We start from the raw sequence: 24,806 nt of genomic DNA, 5'->3' as shown, positions 1-24,806 counted from the left end.
TCCCCTCAAAATCAATAGCACTAACAATGAAACTGCTCTATTCTATCCCATAAATAGGAGCCTCGAATATACTGTCACATTAAATAATGATACCATGAACAAAGGCCTAATGTCATCTCATTCCATTGTTTGTTAATTCAATATTTCATAAAAAACAAAGGACGTCCTTGTCAAAACGATTTACTTGCATAAATAGGCTTTTGAAAATTGCTGCTTTTACACGTGTAACTCTTTTGAAAATTCACTCCAAAATTTTTTAATGGTTTCTGAACGTACGAATACAAATCTCAGACCTTAATTCTTATGGAAGAGAATTCCTTTTACGGTAGCAGACCCGATATGATGGACTTAGCTCGTGTCTCTGGCAAATGTAATAAAACGCCAGCAAATTGTGGCCAGCTGATCTTAACATGTGAGGAGGTCTTTAAATTTTTAGCACTGTGTTAATGCACATTGACTCATCACCGCTCAAGACTTTATGACTAGAATAAATGTGCTAAGGTGATCTTCCTTAAAGGAAAACTAAACAAAATAGGAAACATCTCTTTGATTGAAGATAAAACATAAAAGAACTAGGAGCAGAGGCAGGTGCAACAATCCAGTACAAGTTACCGAGCGAAAAGAACAGCAAAGAATACTTCAGGAGACTGAAACAGATATTGAAAAATGCATAGCACAGAATAAAAACCAAGCTGTCTACAACAAAACTGCACCAGCCAGCCCTGAGACCAGGCTATTCTGTTGACGTTAAACTTGGTGCAGGACTCTAGGCCACCCAGCGCCATTTTTAAAGAGACGTTGATGGGCAGATTGCTCCAATCCCTTTCCAGGATGAAGACCCCAGGGACGGATTGGCCTATCGGGGGATCGGGCATCCCCCGGTGGGCCATTTGCTCCAGTCATGTGGTCTGCCGTGCATGGCCGTGTCAGAGCCGCTCTCGGCAGACCACATGATGTGTCCTGGGCCGGCCTAGGTGGCGAATACCCGGGCCGATCCGACATTGTGAATCCGCCGCTGGAAGACCCCCATGGAAGGGGTAAGTAAAAGCCAGAGGGAGGCCCTGGCTTATTTGTGGAGTTTGAGGGGAGAGGGCTCAGCCCAGGGTGGGGGTAGGAGGTGGTAGAGGGGCCTACAGAGGGTCTGGGGAGGTTCCTCTTTAAAAACATTTCTTTGGAAAACAAAAATATCCAAAAGCTTTAGGATTTAGGCAAATCTGTTTTCAGTTCCTTCCATTCAGAATAAGTCAAAACTTGACTTTTTTTCTTCCAACAAATGCATTTGTTTAAAACAAATAGCATCATTGTACCAGAAAAACACTGGGATCATGGCCCAGACATAATTTTAGAGGATGAATAAGTTGTAATTAACTGGAGCATTCCCATTACAACTGATTAAAAAGCTTGATCAAGAAAAGCAGACATTGTGGTAAAGAAGAAAAACACAAGAACAGTATTGTTAAGTGAAGTGTCAGAACTAAGAGATTATGCTCTAATGTATGGAGAAGGAAAAGATCTTTAAGTATCAAGAAATGCAATCAGAGATCAAGAAAATATGGAAGAAAGAAACAGGCATAATCCCAATTGTATTGAGTGCCACTGGCCTGATTAAAAAGAACTTCTAAGCACACCTTGATATGTTTGATTTTGGCACAATCCAAGTATTAAGAAAGGCATTAGCAGTAAATTTGCGAGATTGCGATCATACCCAACATATTCTGGTCTATGAGTAAGGCTCACTCTTCGTGAGCGACACTGCAGAAGGGATAGAATGTAAAGTTTGTCTTATTTGTAGATAATACTAAGATCTGCAACAGAGTGGACATGCCTGAAGGAGCAGAGAGAATGAAAAGTGATTTAAGAAAGCTGGAAGAATGGTTGAAGATTTGGCAGCTGGGATTCAATGCCAAGAAGTGTAGAGTCATGAATCTGGGATGCGGTAATCCAAAAGAGCTGTATATGAGAGGTGGTGAAAGACTGATGCACTTGGACCAAGAGATGGATCTTGGGGTGATAGTGTCTGGGGATCTGAAGGTGGCAAAGCAATGTAACAAGGCCAGAAGAATGCTGGGCTGCATAGAGAGAGGAATAACCCGTAAGAAAAAGGAGCTGAAAATTTCCTTTGTACAGGTCCTTGGTGAGTCCTCCCCTGGAGTACTATATTCAGTTCTGGAGACCGTATCTCAAAATGTATGGAGGCGGTCCAGAAAAGGGCAACCAAAATGATGTGGGGTCTGTATTGGAAGACCTATGAGAAGAGGCTGAAGGATATGAATATGTATATCCTGGAAGACAGAAGGTGTAGGGGAGATATGATGCAGACCTTCAGATACCTAAAAGGTTTCAATGATGTATGGAATTCAAACCTTATCCGTTGGAAGAAAACAATAGAACTAGGGGTCACGAAATGAAACTCCAGGGGGGATGAGTCAGAACCAATGTCAGGAAATATTTCTTCATGGAGAGGGTGATGGAGGCCTAGAATGCCGTTCTGAAGGAGGTGGTGAAGAAGAAAACAGTCAAAGAATGTAAAGGGGCATGGGATAAACACTGCGGATCTCTAAAGGCTAGAGGATGGAAATGAGATAAGCATGCGGGGGAGGTAACTTGCTGGGATGGCGGTTACCACCTTTAGCAGAAGGCATGGAAATTACTACCCTTAATCAATATGCTTTAATGCAACTGCAATGTTGCTCCCTGCTTAGAAGGCAGGGTGAAAAGAGGAATTGGATTCAGACAACAACTGAGGGCCCCGACTTCCATGGTCTGGGATACTGTTAGGCAGACATAAGGGAAAAAGCACAGGACTGCTTCTACGGCCAAGTCCTAAAGGAAACAAGGAAAGCATGTATGGCGGTAACTTGCTGGTGTGGCAGTTACTACCCTTAACCAATAAGCCTTGATACATTTGATGCAACTCCAACTTTGCTCTTTACTTCAACGGCAGGGGAGAAGAGGAATTGGATTTAGGCAGCAACCATCGAAGGCCCCGACTTTTACGGGCTGCAGAACTGATGAGCATGGGGGAAACCCGCAAAGAGAAACAGTTATTACCCTTAACAGAAGCTTGGGATTACCACCCTTAACCAATAAGCTTTGATGCTTTTGATACAACTGCAACATCGCTCTCTGCTTCAAAGGGGGTGGGGGATGGAAGGAAAGAGAAATTTGGATTCAGAGACAGCCAACACGAGCCATGACTTTTTTACAGTCTGGGGTACTGATGCTCATACATTAAGGAAAAAACCACAGGATTGCTTCTATTGCCAATTCCATAAGCAAAGCACGTCAAGCAAAAATGACCGATACATGGGGGTAACCTGCATGGTGCGGCAGATACTACCATGGGAAGCTTGCTGGGCAGACCGTGTGGACCACTGGTCCTTTTCTGCCGTCATTTCTATGTTTCTATGGTATGTGCAAAACTAATGCTATAAATCAACAACTATACTAGAATGGAATATTTTTTATTTTATTTATTTGTTATATGCACAAAAAATATCCAACGTATAAATTAGTTTCAAAGACAGCCCTCAATTTTTGAAAAATTAGATCATATTTGGAATCTGTTTATTTAGCAAAGATTTGCTAGCAAAACAGTTCACCAATATAATCATGGGTCTCTGGAAGATTTTGTTGTTGTTTCTTATTTTATTATCACACAGAATACTTATCAATAATTTATAGATGCCCAACATAATTCATGTCAAAATCTCTGCTTCGGGAAAAATGATAACAGAGCTTCCATCCCTACTGTTATCATCCAGGTATCAATGGGCAAAACTAACCCATTTGAAGAGACTATCCTGAGGTCCTAAAATAATAGGTAGGTGCTATAGGGTAGTCTCCATGTCCTTATAGCCACACTTTCTTGATGCCACCTTTCCATCTCCACCATCAGGGAAGAAACAGTGATTATATCTAGGGATAGAAGAAACAAGATCGGTATATGGAAACCTTTTATTCTACTATATCTAGGGATATACATTCCAATGATCCAAATGTGAGATTTTGATTTGAATGAGTCAATGTTTTGTTTGGGTCATCCAAACTAAATGGGTGCAGTCCCCTGAAAAAAATCAGAATCCTTTTCAACTCATTCAATTTGGTCCCATTAAAGTTTATGGGGAAAGCAAAACAAGACAGAACAGACTTGGTTGAGGATAGGACAAAGAAGGAGCAGAACTAATCATATTTTAGCACTTTTTCAATCAGCTTATTTTAACTGGCAGCTTCATAGATTGCCTTCATCATTTTTTTAGGCAAAGATTAAACTAAAAGTACTTTGAGTAGCTGTGACAATCTCAATCACTTTCTCTGGGTCTCAGAAAGAGAATGCAGAGATTTTGAAGCTCCTTGCTTCAAAGTTCCAGCATTAAAGAAAAGATTAGGAAAAAAGTTTTGGATTTAGAGGAGAAAGCAAGGTGCACTCTTACAGTCATTGTGTCCTAGTTGTGCTGCTAGCAGCAAGAGAAATTGTAATCTGTCAGAGGGCTAGAGTGTAATTATATATCAAAAGGGTAAGAGTCCACTTTTCTACATCAAACAAGCAAGCAGCATGAATCAGTGTCTATAAGAAACATATAGAGATTAATTTTATCTTGCAGCATGTGCAGAGTGGCTAGTGCCTGTGATGGGGCAGTTGATTTCTTTATGTAAATGTCAGTGACTCTTGCACTAAATTCTTTAACAAGCAAGCCTTGGGGTGTTGATACCACACTATGCTTGCCACCAAACCTCTCACTCTATGCCTTGGGGGTCTTCATGCCACTCTTCTTCCTGCCCTACCCCTCACACATTGGTGGATTTTAAAAACCCTACGTATAGCAAATCCAGGAGATATGTGTGTCTTGTGCCAGCATGCACCAAGCGGATTTTAAGAAATGCCCATATACATGCATATTTCCCAGTATGTGTACAAATAAAGTTCAAAAAAGGGGCAGGGCGGGGCGGATGCATGTCAGGGAAGGCCAAGAGATGCATGTGTAAATACTTATGTGCACGAGCGCGTGCCAGGGATTCCCACCGCATAACTTTACTTCTGCTATTGCTGGCTTGTAAGTCAAAAAATAGAAAAATCAGGGCTAGTCAGGGGGGGTTAAGCGTCGTGTCTAACAGGGGAGAAGGGAGCATTTAAAACTAGGGGGTTAGGAAGTCCTATCCTACACTGGATGAACTGGGAAAAGGGTAATTAGCCTTGACGCGCATCCCTTATAAAATTCACCCCATTAACGCGGTAGACGCGGCATTTGTGTGCACGCGCGTGCGTCTATATAAAATTGAGCGCACGTGTACAGCCGATTTTATAACACGCGCCCATATGTGCGCGTATGTTATAAAACGGCCGGGTCCATCGGCACAAGTCGGCATACGTGCGCACGTGTGCACCCGCGCATGGGTCTTAAAATTCACCTCTCAGTGTTCTGGGGTCTTTATGTCACTGTACTTCCTGCCACAGCTCTCACACTATGCCTTGGAGTGTTCATACCCCCTGCTGGTGCCTTTCCCTCTCTTTTGGTGCCGTGGGCTCTTCATGCCACTCTTGGTGTCCTGCGGCGCTGCTGCCTCCACTTCTGATACTTGCCAACAAGTTTTAATAAAACTTGGAAGAAAAACCCCAAAGTTAGATCAAAAAATAGGATGCATTGCGTCCCCCATTGGCTTTCAGGAAAATCGATGACCCGAATGACATGAACGAGCTTCTGATCCAAACTGAAAGAACAGAACAAAACAGGAAACTGAACTGAAAATATTTGGTGGACATCCTTACTTTCATCATGCTGCGCAGTTGCCTCAAACACAGAAAGCCTTTATAATGATAAATCATTCTTTTTACAGTTAATTACAAGCTTGGAGTGTCCTGTAATATCTTCCTTTGCTTTGCCCTTTGGCAGTGTCCTACTCAGGGCAGGGCCTCTTTGTAACCCTCTTTACTCTCTCTCTCTGCATTGCACTGCTGTTAAGCCTACACATTTTAATAAGCAGCTGATGCAGAGAACCTTGTATCTGGAAACCAGCTACATCAGAAGGAATTTTAATAGGATTTACTCTAATTGAAAGGCAAAGGTTTAATAAACACAAATGTGATGCCAATTTGTAGCTTTTGCATAATTTATATAAATGATAATTTCTGTAAGATGAGCGCAAGACAAGAGCAGCTTTTCCTCTGAAGAGCAGACAAGAGCATGAGTTAGGGAAGCTACCAAGTTTAGGATCAGCACTCTGAAAATCATGTGACAGCATCCACCAACCAGGAATTACCAATCACCAAGATATGTCTGCCAGAATTCCTCTTGGTTGGCGGCTGGACTATTGGTGAAATCTCATATGAGAACACTCTACCTGGGATGAATTTTCAAGAGTTACGCATGTAAAATTCAGCATTTATGGACCTGATTTTCAAAATCATTTCCACACATTATTAAAATTGGATTTTACGTGTATAAATGCATATTACCCATGAAAGTGGGCTTTTTGAAAATTGCTACAATTTATGCCACTGAATTATCAATAGGTTTTATCCACATTAAGTGGTAAATGGCTTTTGAAAATTGCTACGAAAGTATGTTACATTTACATGCATAACTCCTTTGAAAATTCTCCTATAGGTGCACAAATAGTATCTACTCGCGTACATGCTATTTTACAAACATCAAAATACACTCGTATTTTGCTTTCGCACGCTCATATACGTATATAAAAAGGAGGCAGTCTAGGATTTTCGCATGTAGGTTATTTTAAAAGACATTTACGCATGAAGATTTGCCAACTTACGTGCGTAACTTTACACCTGCTAATTATCTTGCATTAATGATATCAAACGTGTTTATGGTGTACTAATGGCTGGGTGGGAGAACCGGGGGGGGGGGGGGGGGTCTCAATGACTTGGAGAAGGGCTGGGCGAACTGGTGGTCATTTCAATTATGTGGACATGTTTTAAAATCTACTAATTTACATGAGTAAGTCCTACTTTAAATCCACGTGTAAAATAGGAGGTTAATTTTCAGCTGCTGTGCGCCTCGGCTAGTTAGCCGGGTAAACATATCCAGCTATCTTAAAGTTATCCGGTTATGTCTAACCCCTATCTTTAGGTCAGCCCGAAGGGCCGACCAGAGTTAGCTGCATAGGTTAAGTGGCTACCTCCAAATATCGGAGTTAGGTACATAATTTATAAAGCTAACTCTGCTCTGCCCAGATACACCTCCCACCGGCCACCGGAATGCCTCCAACTCGTTATCTGCCTAGAATTTGGACACATGCCGTGATGAATATCGCCGGGGAACCATTGCAGACGGATAACTTTTCAGTTATCCATTTAAGTGGCTTCCGAATATTGACCTCAACATTTTTAAAAATAGATAGGCAACGTGTGTGCATTCAGGGCCGGATTTTAAAAGGGTTACGCATATGCCGGGCCTATTTTCAAAAGGCCCGGCGACGCGCATAAAGCCCCAGGACGCTTGTAAGTCCCGGGGCTTTACTAAAGGGGCGGGGGAAGTGGGCGGGGTTAGAAACTCCAGGCACAGCGGCCATTTGCCGCTGTGCTTGGGATCGTGCGCCGGCAGTTGGCTGGCGCACACAACCTGCGCCTGCCTCAAAAGGTAAATTAAAAAATTTGGGGGGCGGGGGGGAAGGGAAGTTCCCTTCCAGGCCGCTCCAATTTCGGACCCCAGATTTTATAACGTGTAACAGGTAGTGCACGCACATGTAGGCTGCAGGAGCTTCTTTTAAAATCTACCCCTCAATGCATTAAATGAAAGCCTACATACGCTCATCTGTTGCAAGGTAAAAGTACGCGTGTTTTATAATATGTGCATATCTGATCCGCTTGGATTATAAAATACTATTGCAAATGTGCGGGTGGCCATCTACGCCCATAAGTGCGCTGCTGCACGCAGTTGTTTGAAAGTTATCCTCCTGCCTTGGAGATTAAGTTAATCTGTGGCTCGTACAAACTTATTGCCTTAAGGAGAGCGTGACTTGGGTTATATTGTCAAAGAGCAAAAGCCGATGAATGGCTTTTACTGACATTGAAAACGGGACCAAGCTGAGATAAATACTTAAGTGCACTATTAATTGAAAGGGGAGCTCTCTTAAGGGCTTTACCAGCAGGCAAGAAGAAAGACGACAGGCATTGTACTCGCTGGCTGACTTTTGCTGCCGGGCCTGCTCTTCTTCTTCTTCCTCCTCCTTTTAACCCCCCCTCTGCTGAACTGAACAAGGAGGTAAGGCAGCTTTGCAACCACTTCCATGCCAGTTGACTGAAAAAGTAACTTTCTTTTGGTATTTTAAAGGCAAACGCTCTGCCCGCTAGCGGGACGCTAGTGCTACCCTGACCCATCGAGATTGCTGATGTGTCGTGTGGGCTTCTCTCTCTCTCTCTGTGCCTGGGTTACTACTGCTTTTTTTTTTTTTTCCTATTCTTTGTCTAAAGGGGGAGGGGGAGAAAGGTTAGAAAATCCTTCTGTAAATAAGTTCCTGCTATTTTAACAGTTGTTCTTTTATTCTCCATTCCATGCTACCTATCTTTTCCCTCCTCTCCTGTCTCCCTCACCCCTCTCCTCTTTCTCGCCTGCTCCCACCCCCCTTCCCCTGTTCATTGTAATTTCCTCCTTTTGAGTTAATTGTAAACCGGCGTGATGTGCCATACGAACGTCGGTATATTAAAAAGTTGTTAAATAAATAAATAAATAAATAAATAAATAAATCTCTTATTTTGTTAGTTCTCTGCTTTCTCTTTCACCTCGGTCGCAATCAGTCGCTCCCTCTTATATTCTTCATTTTTTTTCTTCCTCCTCCATTCTTTGCTCCTTTTTATTTATTTATTTATTTTTTTACCAGTCTTATCACTGATGGCGTTTTGGGTTTTTCTTTCTGACCTCTCCGCGCTCTGTTTCCCCTTTCCTATTGTACCTGTCCTCCTGAACTCTCTCCTCGAGCTTCTTGCACCCTTAGACCAAGAGTCTCTTTGCTTTCAAGTTAATTATTCCCTGGCCTCTTTCAAGTTCTAGGAAAAAAAAATGATGAAGGGGAAAAAAAAAAAAAAAAAGGTTTAAAGCAAGGGAAAAACTAGCAGTGAATTATTCCCAATGGATGTCAAACTTAAGTTCCCTTCAGAAGTAATCTTGGCATATCTGAGCTTTCGAAATCAAATGGAAAAAGTACCCATTTATTACCTTAACTATTAAAAAGCACTGTAACCTTAATTAGTAACCACATATCCCTCATGCTACAAAGAAATTAGCAATTAGCAAGAAAAGCAGAATTTTCCCACCATTCGGAGGCAGTCACTTAGAAATGAACAGCAGGATGCTGAGGCAGGCACTGGCGTTATGTCCCTCGAGGTAAAAAATAATGTTGCAGACTGTTAGTGTCTGTCAGAGTAGAAATATGCCCCATGTCTTAAGTATTTTTTAATTGACTTTTATCTCTTCAGCTGCCACAGGTTACTACAGAAGTGTAAGCTGGTACATAAAAAGCCATTAAAAGGTAAATAGGCAGCGCTGTCAGTGAACTTGATTCGCGGTCGCCCACGCCCTCCTACTACCAGCGTGCAAGGGTCTAGAGGAGCCGTTTCTCATCGTTGTCCTGCACCAGTGCTCACCAGTAAATGTAGTGCAGGGAGTGGAAGCGCTTTCTGGTTAGCTACGATTATTCACCCCCACCACCTCGCACACACGCCAAACTATGCCCTTACACACACATAGTCATGGGATCTGTGCACATACAGTACAAATGCCTACCTGAACAGGTGTCTAAGCATTTGGAGCTGTACACATGTGTGAAAGGGGCTCTAAGTTAGGTCCTGGTCACTAGAAATGACCATTAGGATAATGTTAAGGGACATCACTTAACATCTACTGGTGCATTACGGAGATGTGTTGTTATAGCAGAGGCCTATTAAGGCGATTTGGTATATTTGAGAGACTTGAGTGAAGGAGGACCACAAGGGGGGAGGGGGTTCCTTGAGGGTCAATATTAGGTAGTGGTCGGAGCAGGAATGTGACTTTTGCTTTCTTTTTAGGAGGGGGCGGGGGCTCTCACAGCTCCTGAGCTACAGCCAGGCCAAGCCATGGGAGACGAGTGAAACCTCACTGGGCTCTTGGGTGGTGCCCAGTGATGGCTTGGGAGGTTTATGGACCACAACAGCCTCGTGGAAATCCTTTGCAGTGTGACGGGACGAAGGCTGAGAAGAATTCGGAGAAGGGATGAGAAGGAAGACTGGGAAGCACCTCTGAGACCATGTGATCCCACTAAAGATCCGGAGGGAGAGTGTTTTCTTGCTGTGGTTGATGTTGCTGCTAAATCAAGGCTGGGAAACCTGATTTAATGAACTAATTTTAATAACCCCCCCCCCCAGCTTTTGAAAATAAAAGTCTCTTGTTTAAAGATAACTTCTGAGTGATCCCCTCCTTCATCCCATGTGGGTTTGGGAAAGGCATCTATCAGTGACAGGGAGTGGGAATGAAGATTTGGGATTTAATGGGGTGGGGGTGAAGTATTTTGGGTGTTTAGTTCCCTATCCAGCGTGGAAACTACAGCCCTAGCCTCTGTTCCAGATCCACAGTTTTGTTTTTGAACCCACAAAGAGACTGGTGCTCTCTCATTTTTTACATTTAACACTTTCTATACCGACCTTCATGGTGGAGACCATATCAGGTCGGTTCACATCGAATAGGGGAACTGAACCAAGAACAGTAACCAAAAACAAAAGGTTGAACATGAAAAAGCAAAGTTACATTTAACAGGGAAATTAAACTTGGAGGCATAGACTGCTGGAAGGAAGGAAAGGCTAAGAGATAGCGGAGAAATTATTAGAATAAACAGAGCAGTCAGGAGGCTCTTATTCTGGGCTTAGGGGTAAAATGGAAATCCATTGCTCCTAAAGGAAGTTCTGTCGACTATTGTGTGTCATGGGTATCTGAGAAGGCTTGGCGGAAAAGCCAGGTCTTAAGTTTTTTCTTGAATGTTGGTAGGCAGGGCTCCATTCTGAGGTCAGCTGGGATGTCGTTCCAGATAGTTGGGCCTGCTGTTGAAAAGGATCGGTCTTTAGTTGAGATGAGGCGTGTGGCTTTTGTAGGTGGGGTCTGTAGGGTTCCTTTATATATTTCTCTAGTCGGTCTGTTGGTGAGGTGGAGATTGAGGGGGAATTCGAGGTCCAGATGCAAGTGATTGTAGATGACTTTGTGGATTAAAGTGAGTGATTTGTGGAGGATTCTGTACTTCACTGGGAGCCAGTGCATTTATCCTCACACCCACATATAAACATTTCTACCTATGCTTGTGCATGCATACACCTTCCTAAACTCTTGTGCATGCGTGCTCCAAACATCCATCCTCATGCACACACACACACACTCAGTCAATTGACCAATATGGTAATAAAAGCGGGAGTTTGGGTGCAGGCTGGGAGAATGGAGCCATCAAAGAGTCATCATTTTCAAAGAGGGGCATCCCAATGTCAGAAGGCGGGTGTGAAAAGCAAGCCCATGGCCCTGGGTTTCCTTGTCCTATAGCTGGTCTAACATTTGATAGCAGACACTGCAGGAGTCTCTGGAAAGGCCCAGAACAGAGTCCTTCTTCACCAAAACGCTCCTGGAGCCGCGTGCAAAAAAAAATGTGCATGCAGCCAAAGGAAAACTACAAAAGTTATTCATTTAAGTTTGACTTGACAACCTGTAAGGAGCAGAACAAGCCTGGATGGGGAATTTGGGTTTACCAGCAATAAATTGAGAGCAATTAGTCTTTCAGTCAATGCTACAGTCCGTTAGGACAACAGTAGATACTTTTGCCGTGCAGCAGCTGTTGTGTGGCATTAATTGGATAGTGCAGAGCAGGGCTTGCAGACTTTGTGATTATAACTGTGCAAGATTGGAAACAGCTGAGATGATGAAAATTGGTACAAGGGTGAGAGGTGCAAATGGAATGTGAAACACACAATCCTCCAGTGAGATCCAAACGCCACACAGCAAGGAGTAAGGGGCCAGGACTAATAATGAAGGATGTACATCTGTCAGCAGGCAGAGTGGATCTCTGGAGTCTTTACAGCCTGTGTTGCTGTTTTATTGGTTCAACATAAGAATTATTCAAAGAGGATGTTGTACATGAGCTTTGAGATCACCTAGGTCCCTGATATGAAAAGAAAGGGGGCCAGTCTAGTCTCTGATAGTCGTGTATAAAATCATAGGATAATTCTTGTGTTTGGCTCAATGGGCCTATGCAGGCCTGGATTTGCTAACAGGCACCCTTAGGCCTGTGACCAGGGCAGCAGAAGTCTGGGGGGGCAGCAGAAGATTTGCTGAATATCAACTCAGCAGAGACCTTCTGCTTCCTGCTGCAGCCCCTCCCCTCCCAGTGCAGGGAACAGGAGGAGAGATGGGGATGGGGCAAAGGAAAACCGGCTTTTCTCCCTATTCCAGCCCCCTCCCTTCCTGTCCTGTGTAGGGGATAGGAGAGGGAGCAAAGAAAAGCCACCCCCTCTCTTCCTGTAATTCAGGGACAAGAAGCCAGGAGGCAGAGTAGACAGAGCAAAGTCGGCTCTGCAGTTCCTCGTCCAAATGGTGGGGGATGACCACAGCACAATCCTAAATCCGTCACAGGGCCTATTACAATGTTACATCACAATGTGGAACGCCCCCCCCCCCCCGCTGCCGTGAGGACCGGGGGGGGGACCAGAGGCAAGGCTTCTGGTGCCAGCAGCAGCTGCAGGACAATTTTGTGTGTTATATGCGCTGGCGCTGAAGGACGCCTTTTCTTCGCCCGGCCATACAGTAAGAGGTCCGTGTTCAGCAGCACAGGGAGCAGGTAAGTTTATCCGGATAACGTAACGTGATATGTGCAGCTGGTTGGGTTCCACTGATCATACCCGGACAAAGTCCAAGTTATCCGGATAACTTGAGAACGAACGCTGAATATCAGCGCACCGCAGATAAGTACGCCTTCCCCAGAATGCTCCCAGAACACCTCCGATCTAGCCAGATAAAAATCACTCAGATAAAAACGTACCTGGATAAATCAGTAGCAGTCGGCACGATGAGTGACTGAAATCCCAGGGTTCTTCCGGCCAAGTGCAAATTTAGCCGGACAAAACCTCTTTTGAATGCGGACCTCCAGGCTACCTCGAGTTTGGTGCATTACATCTTCCCTTTCACCCACTGTCACAGGCGGGGAAAGTGCCCCATTAAAGCAGCGCACATCTTCGGGCCTAATTAAACAAATCTCTCTTAATCAGAAGGCTGGATTAAGGCTGTGGTGGTACAGTAGATGCCACATGCACCACTTCCTCCTTGTGAGAAGCCATCAGCAGTCACAAGATGTTTGCAATCAATTTTTTGTTTTAATTTGTGCAATTATTAATCATTTTGTTATCTGGCTCGTTTGCATAAATAATCAGCCTGCTCAGTGTTTGCCATGGACACAAATGGCAGTGTTTTAAATTAAATTAAGGCTTTAAGTGTCTTTCTTTCCTCTCCTTTTATCAATTTATTTTATTTTCTGTAGAGCTAATCAGCAGTGTGCTTCTGACGCTAGGCTTCAGAATGTATTTAGCATGGAGAGCGCTTTTCACTGGTGGTGGAGGTAAGACAGAGAGAAGACTGAGCCTGCTGTCAAAATAGAAAGGGGAGGGTACATGATTACCAGAATTTTGTCCCCTAGTATTTTTCTCATGGAAAGTATTAGACTGTGTTTTCCTAGATGGGGAGCAGTGTAAAACCCTGATCAGACCCCCCCCCCCCGGGTTTCTAATTCCTTAGACTGGGGACCTTTGCTATTCTAAGATCATGACTTGAGGGGGACGCCAATTGATGGCGCACAGGCTGAAGTGCTTAGGTGCTCACAGAGGCAGGAGGTACTCAGGGAGTCACAGGGGGGGGACACCTATTGATGGCGCACAGTGCTGAAGTGCTTAGGTGCTCACAGAGGCAGGAGGTACTCAGGGAGTCACAGGGGAGGGGAGGGGGGGGACTATTGATGGCGCACAGTGCTGAAGTGCTTAGGTGCTCACAGAGGCAGGAGGTACTCAGGGAGTCACAGGGGAGGGGGACACCTATTGATGGCACACAGTGCTGAAGTGCTTAGGTGCTCACAGGGGCAGGAGGTACTCAGGGAGTCACAGGGGAGGGGGGGACTATTGATGGCGCACAGTGCTGAAGTGCTTAGGTGCTCACAGAGGCAGGAGGTACTCAGGGAGTCACAGGGGAGGGGGACACCTATTGATGGCGCACAGTGCTGAAGTGCTTAGGTGCTCACAGGGGCAGGAGGTACTCAGGGAGTCACAGGGGAGGGGGGGACTATTGATGGCGCACAGTGCTGAAGTGCTTAGGTGCTCACAGAGGCAGGAGGTACTCAGGGAGTCACAGGGGAGGGGGACACCTATTGATGGTGCACAGTGCTGAAGTGCTTAGGTGCTCACAGGGGCAGGAGGTACTCGGAGTCACAGGGGAGGGGGGGACGCCTATTGATGGCGCACAGTGCTGAAGTGCTTAGGTGCTCACAGAAGCAGGAGGTACTCAGGGAGTCACGGGGGAGGGGGTCACCTATTGATGGCGCACAGTGCTGAAGTGCTTAGGTGCTCACAGAGGCAGGAGGTACTCAGGGAGTCACGGGGGGGGGGGGCTATTGATGGCACACGGTGCTGAAGTGCTTAGGTGCTCACAGGGGCAGGAGGTACTCGGAGTCACAGGGGAGGGGGGGACGCCTATTGATGGCGCACAGTGCTGAAGTGCTTAGGTGCTCACAGAAGCAGGAGGTACTCAGGGAGTCACGGGGGAGGGGGTCACCTATTGATGGCGCACAGTGCTGAAGTGCTTGGGTGCTCGCAGAGGCAGGAGGTACTCAGGGAGTCACGGGGGGGGGGGGCTATTGATGGCGCACGGTGCTGAAGTGCTTAGGTGCTCACAGAGGCAGGAGGTACTCAGGGAGTCACGGGGGAGGGGGTCACCTATTGATGGCGCACAGTGCTGAAGTGCTTAGGTGCTCACAGAGGCAGGAGGTACTCAGGGAGTCACGGGGGGGGGGGGGGGGGGGCTATTGATGGCGCACGGTGCTGAAGTGCTTAGGTGCTCACAGAGGCAGGAGGTACTCAGGGAGTCACAGGGGAGGGGGGGACTATTGATGGTGCACAGTGCTGAAGTGCTTAGGTGCTCACAGAGGCAGGAAGTACTCAGGGAGCCAGGAGTCAAAGAGACGCGATAAGGGGAGCAGAGGGCAGGGAGGTTCTCCAAGCAGATCTCCATTTCCTGACGCAAAGGATGATGAGAAACCTCCCAGAAAGTTGTTGGGTTATTTTTTTTGGCTGGGGAAGAGAGGAGACAGGGCCTCCTTGATAGCTTTCAATTTCTTTCCGACAGTTGAAGTGACTTTCACTTTTCAGCAAGTGGGGCCCCTGCCAGCATACTCCGGTGCCCGGTCCAGGAAGCGCCATTTTGTTGAGGGCCTCACTCTCAGAAGGGAGAGGGATGGGACACCGTACAGAGCCCCCTTACAATAAACAGCTCCGACTGATGAGGGCTGGCAGTTATTTCCGGTCTTGTTGGACGGGGGTTCAAATGAGTCCAGCGCAAGAAACACGGAAAAATCAATAGTATCAGTAAAATATGGGGCTGGCGGCCTAGCGCGAGGCAGTGCTCTCCCGCTCCCCTTTGCCCTTCCTGTTCCTGCTACGCTCATGCTCTCTCCTCTTCTCTCTGACTCTTTCATCTGCTCCTTGCCCCAGCCTGCAGGGATACCCTCTCTAATTATACCTGCCTCTCTGCAGCCTCGATTTCCGGCAACCCGCAGGCAGATCCTGAATTTGCAGAACTGCAAACACAAAGGAGATTTCAGTGTTAGTACAATTCCCAAGCTGGCGCTCTCCAGGGCGTTGCCATTTCAGGGCAAATAGCTGAGTCTGCAAAAAGGGACCAGCGATGTGCCAACCCCTCACTAAAAGTAAGCAAACAAAAATCAGATCTGATGAGCGAGGAGGCTCATCCTCTGACACTGCTCCAGGAGCTTTGTCGTGGGATAGAGTGGCTAGACAGCTCCATGGCTGGAGGAGGTACACAAGCCAAGCACTTTGCTCCTTTTATATCTATTGACACATTTTTTTGGGGGTCTTTTCCTAGTGTCTTAAGATATCCATACCCACGATGGGATGAAGATGGTACTGGAAAGAGTAGTGCCTTGCCTGGCGGGAGCGCCAGATCTATGTCACTTTCCTGCGGTTTGTGACCCTACCCTCGTAGGAGGCCACGCGGCAGCTAATCTATGGAGCTGGTCTTGGGAGAAAATTGATTTATGCCAGTAACTGATACCAACAGCACTAAGCAGGCAGAATCTTAATCACCTCTTCAGTCAGACTGCCAGGAGAGTGCGGTGTGACCCTAGGAACACAGTCGCCCCTGACCTCTTGCCCCCACGGCTGTAAAGTGGGCTGCTGGCCTGCTCAGTCTCTGTTTGCCCATGCACTGACCTCAGTTTTCCCCAGGTCAGCACAGCTGCCCACTCACGCGCTCCCTCTCGGAAGTGGTGGGCTGCTGCTCTTTTGGCATGCTAACGCAGTGGACATCCAGACAGCACTGCATCTGTCTGCAGTGCTTTGTACAGTGCGTCATGTCACTGCATCCCAAATGCACACGTCTGACAAGGAGGAGACGGAACATATTTACTAGTGATGAGGCCCTCGTCTGTTAGCAGTGAGCCTTCCCCAGCTCTGCTTCTCTGGGAGAGTCACACTAACAGGCTCCTGGGAGCCATATAGATAAGAGATGTCTAATAGGGAAAACGTGGAGGCTGTGATAAAGAGAGCTGTGGTTTCTGCAAAAGGGCTTATTCAGGGGCTGTGAAGGAGGCCAGGTTAACTGACCAGAACCTGAAGCTGAGCATGAACCTAAGCCATAATGGTGACATCTCCAAGTAAGATAAGGCTCTAGAAGAGTTTATTTTTGCATCTAATTGCGTGAAGCATTTTAGATCCAAGTATTAAATCTGATCTGTGTGAATGCTGCTGGTGGAATCCAGGGGTCCATGCGCTGGTGTGCGAGAAGCCTCTGAGCAATGCAGGCAACATGACATGACTTGTCAGCTTGTGCTGCTGTTTAAGAAGCAGACTGAATTACCCCCTAGAAGGGGAAGACTTCCCTGCTGCAGTGTTCCCAGCCTTGCTTCTTCAGCTGCCATTTATACCGAATTCTGGGTGCTAGGAGGCTGGCGCTGGGGATCTCATTGAGTGCCGGTGACCTGGCCAAGACGGCAAGCACTCACTTCCAGGAACGGAACTGCCCGAGATCCTGCCAGAAACACCAAACCCCAGGACACGTGAGCAGGCAGGGCCAGCTCTAGGGTAAGTGGTGCCTTAGACAAAAATGTATCCAGGGTGCCTCGCCCTTCCTCCTCTAGACATCCTCTCTCCTTCTCCCTTCCCGTCCTGGGTCGTCTCTCTCTATCCCGGATCCTCTTCCCTTCCTTTTCATGATCCCATCCTAAGTCCTCTCTCCCTAACCCCCACTCCATTCTAGCCCACCCCATGTAAGGTCTCTCCCAACCGATGTGGGGCTCCTCCTTCCTTGTCCCCCACCCCCCGATGTGCAGTCTCCTCCTCTCTGCCATCCAGCACCCCCATATCATGGAAGTCTCCCTGCCTTCCCACTGCCATTTCATGTGGGTCTCGCTTTCTCTCCCACCACCCCATGTTCAGTCTCCCTCTCCCTGCCTCCAAAACCCTTAAATGTAAAAAAAAAGAAGTCAAAACATAGGTTTCTTTTCCTCCTCCCCAATTTCCAATACCTTCACTCTTTTCTTCCTCTTCCATAGCCACACGCCCAGCTCGTCCTTAGGCCCACCATCTGCCATCAGGAGGAGTGGTATTTAGTAGGGTGTTGAAATTGCCTAATTCGTCCTGGTTTGGGGAACCCGAAAACCGAACCGAATTTTCCCGAAATTTCAGGAAAATTCGGTTTTCGGGTTAGTGCGCACTGACCTTAAAAGGTTCGTTCGGGCTTTGCACATCTCTAGTACTTAGTTTCGCGTCAGCTGCGAGATTACGTGATCTCGTGGCAAGACTGGTCCCACAGAGCAGAGAAAGGAGACGCGCGGTTCAGCACCCCTTCTGCCAGCCAGGCGTGTGGCTGGTGGTGGGCTGGAGGCAGATCTGGCCCAGCCCAATGGGTGATGCTGACGGCACTAGGGCGCTCCTTGTCTCGCGGCGCCCTGGGTGACTGCCCGGCTCGCCCTACCCTAAGGCCAGCCCTGTGAGCAGGGGAGTCTCTCTAATTTCAGCCTTTCAACCAGGTAAGACCAGATAAAAAGGTTTTGGGTGCCGGTATGCAGGATGGGAGACCCAAGATGGTGGGGTGAAGTCCCTCTATCTCCACTCTCTTCCAGAGTCCCAAAGTGTCAAAGCAGAGCCCCTTTGAGGTGGACCAGAGCAGGCTACCCCTTGCTATGGTTGCACTGTTCTTTGTCCTGGGTATTTGGCGCTCTAGGCAACTGCCTATGTTGTCTATGCCTGCAATCATGGGGGACCAGCGGGGATTCTGTGTACGCCAGGCCTTTCCCCCGAGTGATGGTTTCCCTGGACTCAGCCGCGAGATCCGGCCCACTTCAGTTCCAATTAAGCGCAGAGTCACACTAGTGCTTGCTCTGCGATTCCCAGTTAATGGTGGCGTCTGCACGCGGCATCTTATGCTCCGGCAGCAAAAGATTCCTCGAGTACCTCCTTACCAGAGTTGCTGATTGACAGGGCAGCCTCCACAGTGGGGACTTGGGAAGAGAGGCCAGGCAAAAAAAAAAAAAAAGCACAGAGACCTCATCTCGGGGCCGATGTAATAAGGTGCGCTGAAGCTGCCGCGGTTTCAGCATGCCTGTACACACGTTTTCCCACGCAAAGCCCTAGACGAGTATGTAATAAGGGTTTTGTGGCGCGGGAGAAAAGGACGTACGAGCACGCTTACAGACCCACGGTTTTTCTGCGCGAGTGCATGCTAATGGCATACGAAGGAGTCGATTATATCTATTTACGGGCAATGCAGGGAGTCGCGCTAGCAGGGAGATTGGGGTAGTGCGGGTTTTTCCGTGCGAGTTTTTAGCACCTGGGTCAGGGCAGGACGTTTAGTGAAAGCTCGTCCATACCAGCGCGTAGCCAATAGCGCTCCTCACATGCAACTGCCAGGTTGATGAGGCTATTAGCTGCTAGTACCCCCCGACATGCACATTTTAACCCCAGGCACCCCAAGCCATGCAAAAAAGAAAAGCAAAAAAATACAGCTTTTCTGTGGTTCCTCCTACTCAATATCTTGCAATACTAAGCGGGAGGAACCACAGAAAGCTGCAACAGTTATCAGTTACTGGCATGGGTTAGGAAAACTGAGTGTCCATTTTCCTTACCTGCACACAGTCACTTCTCCTGGTTGCTCGATGCCATGGACGCACTAGGGACGTGCAATATATCTACTGCGCGTCCCTTTTGGCGCGCCAGCTCATTTGAGTATCACGTCGAGCACCCAAGAGAGGGGATGTGCGCGCGTTGAAAAAAAAAACCGTTTGTTCAGGTTGGATGCCCGTTTTTGCGCGCATGATATTCTAAGAGGTCGATAATCGAAGCTTATTTTTTTCACGGGTAAATGTCTGACCATTCCCACCCTCAGAGTGGGTAAAGGCACACGCACTGCTGGCAGCGCACATGGCACAAACTTTAACTGCAGGGAGAAGTGGACAGAGTCAGGACAGAGAGACAAAAGCAGGCAGGCATCCCAGAAAGTATGGGAAAAAGATTTAAAAACGTTGTGTGGACCGGTGGGATTTCCCCTTTGAAAATGAGCTTGGAACCTCTTTTATTGCCCCCGGGCCTGAAGGGAGGGTCCATTCTTGCCCTCCGCGGAGTCAGCCACCTAAGATTCCTCAAGCCGCCTTCCCTGGGGAGTTTGCGTCAAGGTGGGCGGGCAGGGGAGCTGGACTACGTGTACATACTTCAATTTTCAAATACTCTTCCATACTTCCCCTGTAGTTCTAACTGCAGAGATGGTCCAGAGGCATGGCGGAGCCTTAGCAACATTGCAAAGAGAAATTAGCTGCTTACACTGAAAAGCATGACAATTACTGTGCTCGTTAATGTCGCCACGGCTTTATGACTTTCCCCCTTTCATGACTTTCCAGTGTAAGTACCCGGGCAGTTTGTGAAATCTTGCTGGGAGGAAAGAATGAGGGGTCACTGGCTGCTGCTGCTGCATCCTTGGTGAATGCTGGCGCAGCGAGAACTGGAGACAGGGACGTGGTGCCACACTGCCCTCTCATGGGCCGCCCGGGCGCTCTACCTCCTGGCAGTAGGACTAAGAAATAGGTATTTTTATAATACATTATAGCTATGTCGGGGGATATTAAAGTCATTAAGATGTGGACTCTTCCTTTTGTGTCGCTCTGTCTGTCCTTCTGAGTGCATGGATGGGGGGGGGGGGGGGGGGGATGTCTCTGGGAGCCAACTGGCTTGAGGGTGGGCATTTGGGTCTCTCTGATGAGGAAGGATTCCTGCCAAATTTTATTTAAATCGGTAGGAGAGAGAGACCCAAATCCATACAGGAAAGTGGGACCATCCGAAGAACAAGCGGAAACTAGGAAACACATCTGTTTTGTGTTGCGCCACGAATGTTCAACTTGTTGATGTCTAAGGTGTATTTAATTTCTGGGGAGATAGTGGTATTTAAAGTTTCTGACAGCTCCTCCTATTTGGCCCTTCATTATTAGGAGCCGAAAAAAAATCAAGGAACGCCGCCGCTGTGCTGATCATCATCTGATCTTGCTGGGAAAGCTCTTACCCCTGAGAAGGAGATTTTCACAGAGATTATCACTCAGGAGCTGAAGGAAACTCAGCATTATCTAAACAAGAAAGGGGGGAAGTCATAATAAATTAGTGGTGATATTAGTCAGCACATTAATTATCATGCTTTTGTAAAAAAAAAATTAAATTATTTAATTAACTTGCTGGTCTGGCCTGTCAGATGTTAATGAAATGACGACAGCTTTCCTGACAGTCCTTTGTATGTAATTGCACTTTAATGATGTGATGTAAGTAGTACGACATGTCAGGGGTCATTAAATACAATTGGGCTGCCCTGTGCGTTACACACTTTCACAGCTCCTCCCTCGCAGGCCTGGATTTGCCAATAGGCCCACCAGACCTGCGTGCCTACGGCAGCAACAGTCTGGGGGTAGCACGCTGGCTGCAGATTTACTGCCTCTCACATGTGCTGAATGTCACTCGGCAGGAAGCAGCCTTCTGCTTCCTTCTCCGGCCCCTCCACAGATCAGGAGGGGAGAGGGCGAGGCTGGACGAGATAAAGCAAAGCAAAGCTGCTCTGCTCCCTAATCCTGTATAGGGAAGTAGTTGGGGTAGAGAGGGGTGACACCACCAGCAGTGCCTACGAGCGGCACCAACCTGAATCTGTCACTGCTCCCTCTTTGCTAGTGTCTGGAAGTCATGAGTGCTAACGCTGCCAGGGGATTATATAGACACTCCCCTACCTCACAGAGTGAGGAAGCCCCAGATTTGTCGGGGGCTTAATGTTTCCTGTTTGCAGTTAGTATAGCTGTGTTTAAAAAAGGATTGGATAAGTTCTTGGAGGAGAAGTCCATTACCTGCTATTAAGTTCACTTAGAGAATAGCCACTGCCATTAGCAGTGGTTACATGGAATAGACATGGTTTTTGGGTACTTGCCAGGTTCTTATGGCCTGGATTGGCCACTGTTGGAAACAGGATGCTGGGCTTGATGGACCCTTGGTCTGACCCAGTATGGCATTTTCTTATGTTCTTATGTTCCACAGACGAATACTATTTGGTTTATATGGAAGCTGGTGCAAGGGATTTCGCCGGTGTATGCAAATGTTTAAAATGTTAGCCACGTCCTCCTCCCCAGGTTTTGCCACTCCCTTGCCATTTGGTTTCCCCAGACCCTGCACCCGTTGTCTCGTGGCCTCAAGTATTGCCCGTTACCCTTACACACACACACATATACGGTGCGCTGCCCTAAGCACCCCTCCTCCCCCCACCCTCCAGTCTAGCTGTGTCAGGGGTGCTGGTTTGTGGGGTAGCCACGCGCTCTTCTGATGTTATCTAGCGCCGTGAAAGTAGCCCAGCTCTCTGACCAAAGCCGATCTCGTTTATTCCGGGCTCCGAAATCAAGAGACGAATGGGCCGACTCTGAGCAGCCTGCACAAGTACAAGATCTGCTGCTGGCAGCTCTGCAACCATCTACCTTGTAGCTTATTTTCAAAGGCAAGCCATGTGGATGCTTTCTCTCTGGAAAATGAGGTACAATTTAGGGGCAGGGACACAAAAACAGCCACGGACCTTGTGCCTGTCAGATCTGCCGGCAGGCTGTGCGGTCGAAAATACGCGCGGAGACTTGAAAATTTAAACCTAGGTGCATGGGTGCTCCCTCCCCCGACCAGGGAGGGAATATTTTTGGCTGTAGCTAGGTTTAGCTGCTCCCAGGGCTGCAATTTTCACCCCAGGGGGAGCCTAGCTGGGTAACCCCTTCGTTCCCTGGCTCGCCCCCCTTTGAAAACTGATTGTGTTTCAAGCTTCAGGGAACCGATTATTGTTTGGGGCATTTTACATGCCAAGCATGAAGCTCAAATATCCACATACAAAAGCCAATGTTCAGCCTCCCTGCATTGCTTTGTACCCGGGCGGGACTGAAAGTCGTATTTTCAAAGGGAAACTCCCCCTCAGGGTTTCCATTTGAAACTCACACAGGTGCGCCAGTGCCGCGGGGTAAAGCGGAGAGGAGGGCATTTCAAAATGAAATCCCCGAGCTTGCTCTTTCTTTTTTTCCCCCGACCTAATCCTGGCGCCACGTCATTTGGGCGCTGTCCGCAGCACATTCGCTTTTCCCTGTGAGGCAGGGGGATTCCAAGGGGCCTTCCCTGCGGATAAATGAGTGTTTACCCCACGGAGAAGTCCCTTTTGAAAATTGCTCCATTAAGGTATGCTTGATACCTTTAGAAATAGTGCTTGTATCTCTTTGTTGTGCGCATGGGACCGTTTACTTATGTTGGAACTGCAGTGCATGTTCATGTCCCTCCGCCCTGAATGTATAAAGAGGGTCCATATTCAGCAGCAGATAAATTACGAGTTATCCGGCTTAAATGCTGACTGTTGAATATTTCTGTCAGTGATCCAGTTAAAGTTCAGTCGGATGACTCGGGGGTATTCGGTGGCACGGTTAAGTGAGCCAGTTTATCCGGCTAACTCTGCAAGCTGGCCAGTGGCTGAATATTACTCCCTCACTGTCCTTTCCTCGGCTAGAGTCCGAAGCAGCAGCAGCACGCGCTCTGCACGCCTCGAGGCTGGCCCACCCATGCCGCACCTGGTCAACCTGTCAGCCCTACGGTTAAAGGACACAAAGAGAGAACTATTTATTTATTTACTTTAAACAATTTCTAGGCCACGTGCATCACTATAGATCGCGGCGGCATGCACGGGTAACCTACATAAATTATGGTACAGTTAAAAATAATATGCATTCAAAATAAAGGCCACACATGCAATTAAATCTCCATTGTCAGTGAAGGCAAGCCCGGACAAACGAGTCTTCAATGTCTGCGTGAGTGACTGCAGCAAAACCGGCTCCCTCGGTGCAAGGGCGGAGACCAGCCTACCTCACCCCCATGCTGACTCTTTTTAATGTTTGATTTATATTCTGCTTTTTCAGGCACTTTAAAGTGGGTTACGGTCAGGCATTCCTTTATCCCCAGTGCGCTCACCATCTTAAGTTTGTAGGTGAGGCAATGCAGGGTGAAGCGACTTCAGCAAGGTCACAAGGAGTGTCAGCGGGATTTGAACCCTGGCTTCCCTGGTTCACAGTCCCACTGCTCTAACCTGTAAATCCCTTCTCCCCCCAAGCAGTCTTGGAAGGACAGGATAAATACAGATATAAATAAAAGACCTCACACTTTTCCAGGATAATGAGAGCGCCTGCATTTTTCTTTATCAAGGACACTGTTTCTGGTCTCAGCAATACCTTTCACAGATATTTTTAACTTTTCATTTGTTAAAGGCAGGCACATACTTACTCAAGATTATTACCCAAGATGCAGTATTCTGACCATGATTTGCAGGATGAGAGATCATGAATTGAACTGAACTGAATTTGACATTTGGAACCGGCTTTTTTCGGTAATTAAGAATGCAAAGCGGCATACGGCAATAAAATATTTACCAGCAATATGATAATATATATATATATAGCATTTTCATGACCCTGCTAATATTTTTAAGGCAACTAATATAGCCTTATCCAGGATCCACGAACCCTTCTCCCACCCCCTCCCCCAAAAAAAGGTTACAAGATTTAAGGAGAAATTTTCATATAGTCCACGTCGTTCCTAAACCTGTGGGTGCTGTTTATGCGCATGGCCTCGTGCGAATTTTCAAAGAAGACCTCCCTAAAAGCGTCCATGTGCTTGGGCACCTGCTATCTGTGCGGGCAGCCGAGCAGGGCAAAACGGTGCACTTACGTTTTATTCCCCCAGTTTAAAACGTGCCCTCAGGATCAGCTTTTTTTTTTTTTCTTTTTTTCCCCCCCAGAGCTAAAGAGTGTGCAGGCTACGGAAACCTGCGTGTGGCTAGGGACAGTAACTTTCACGGGGGGGGGGAGGGGCACGGGCACGCACCGACGTGCGCGCGTCGGCACGCGCCCAGGGACGCGGCGGTTTCATAACATAGACACGAGCGCGCGGGGATGTCATGAGATAGCCTTGGCGCGCGTGTGCCTGCCCTTGCTTCTGCACGAGGACGCGCCCGGCCAGGCGAATCGGGTTTCATCCGTGTGAA

General features: G+C 47.3%; 1 protein-coding gene across 1 annotated transcript in view; it reads left to right on the top strand.

Moving 5' to 3' along the window:
• The window catches only part of LOC115074190 (stabilizer of axonemal microtubules 1-like), a 261,641-nt gene that overhangs the window by 212,504 nt on the left and 24,331 nt on the right, over nucleotides 1-24,806 (top strand). The gene's annotated exons all lie outside the window — the stretch shown is intronic.

This window comes from Rhinatrema bivittatum, chromosome 12 (genome assembly GCF_901001135.1).
Source record: "Rhinatrema bivittatum chromosome 12, aRhiBiv1.1, whole genome shotgun sequence".
Classification (NCBI taxonomy): Eukaryota; Metazoa; Chordata; class Amphibia; order Gymnophiona; family Rhinatrematidae; genus Rhinatrema; species Rhinatrema bivittatum.
Note: the sequence above shows the minus strand (reverse complement) of the source record. Positions and strands in the feature narration are given on the sequence as shown.